Source organism: Zingiber officinale, chromosome 2B (assembly GCF_018446385.1).
Source record: "Zingiber officinale cultivar Zhangliang chromosome 2B, Zo_v1.1, whole genome shotgun sequence".
NCBI classification, from domain to species: domain Eukaryota; kingdom Viridiplantae; phylum Streptophyta; class Magnoliopsida; order Zingiberales; family Zingiberaceae; genus Zingiber; species Zingiber officinale.
In genome coordinates this window covers 135887546-135888512 of record NC_055989.1, presented here as the reverse complement: position 1 = coordinate 135888512, position 967 = coordinate 135887546, and the positions used below count along the sequence as shown (strand labels likewise).

The following is a 967-nucleotide window of genomic DNA, read 5'->3' as shown; positions in this document are numbered from 1 at the left end:
TAGTCCTAACCTCATTAAAACATGGTATGTCACTCTAGAAACTAAGATACTCATGGAAATAATCGTGAGGTATAAACATGGATACATGACCAGCAACAAACCGAACATACTATGGGTATCAAATAGTGACATACCAAAGACAAACATGATCATTGCTTGTAGCTATAAAATACTATGCATATCCAATAGACAATATCATAAAGATAAGTCAAGAGGTACCCGCCTCCAATAGAAAGGGTCGCATCCGATCCAAATCCAACGTCAAGTTGCTCATCTCGCGTCACAGTCCTGTAGTACATAGTATACAGATTTAGCTAATTAAATACCAATTAATTAGCTAAATCAAATCCTCGAGAAACTAACATAAATCCAAATCCAATTATAAACCCTAATTGGATCATTTAATTCCTCAATCAATTCTAATTAATTCATTCGAATTAGGGCTTGCAATAAAATAACCAATCATAGTATCTTACTTGATTTAGCCCTAATTCAATACATACCTAATTCATCAACAACATGAATCAATTTCCCTACTTCATACCTTAATCCACAGCCCAACAAATCCATAGCAAAGACAACTTGCTGTTGGAACAGAGGTAGCTATTGGAAATCAAGAAACGCCCTGCAATGCACTGTCTAGATCAAAATGAAGCTCAAGAAATCAACATCCAAACAACAACCAAATTCCCAGAACAACCTGAGCACCTTACCTCTTCCTCTAATCGCCTGCGATGACCAAGAACCCGACGAAGCTGTTGTTGGAAACCTTAATACCAGAGACTCAGGTCGATAACAAGCTGGCGGCTGGCACTGGACGGCTGGCAGACCAGTGCTAGGGCAGAGGACGATCGGAGTGGCGCCGGGAAACTAGGGCTCGGCGTGGAGAGGCTGGAACAGCCCGATCCGGCGGTCGGCAGTGGTACACAAGGACAGATCTAGGGCACGGCTCGGCCCTTGGTCGAAG

The 967-nt window shown here is 42.2% G+C and overlaps 1 long non-coding RNA gene across 1 annotated transcript; it reads right to left on the bottom strand.

Moving 5' to 3' along the window:
* Positions 1–214: 214 nt before the first annotated feature.
* LOC122049580 lies at positions 215–751 on the bottom strand. The gene is made up of 3 exons (XR_006130993.1): positions 714–751; positions 545–625; positions 215–288 (listed from the first exon to the last, which is right to left on the bottom strand). It is a non-coding gene; the product is annotated as an uncharacterized LOC122049580 (long non-coding RNA).
* Between the last annotated feature and the right edge of the window lie 216 nt (positions 752–967).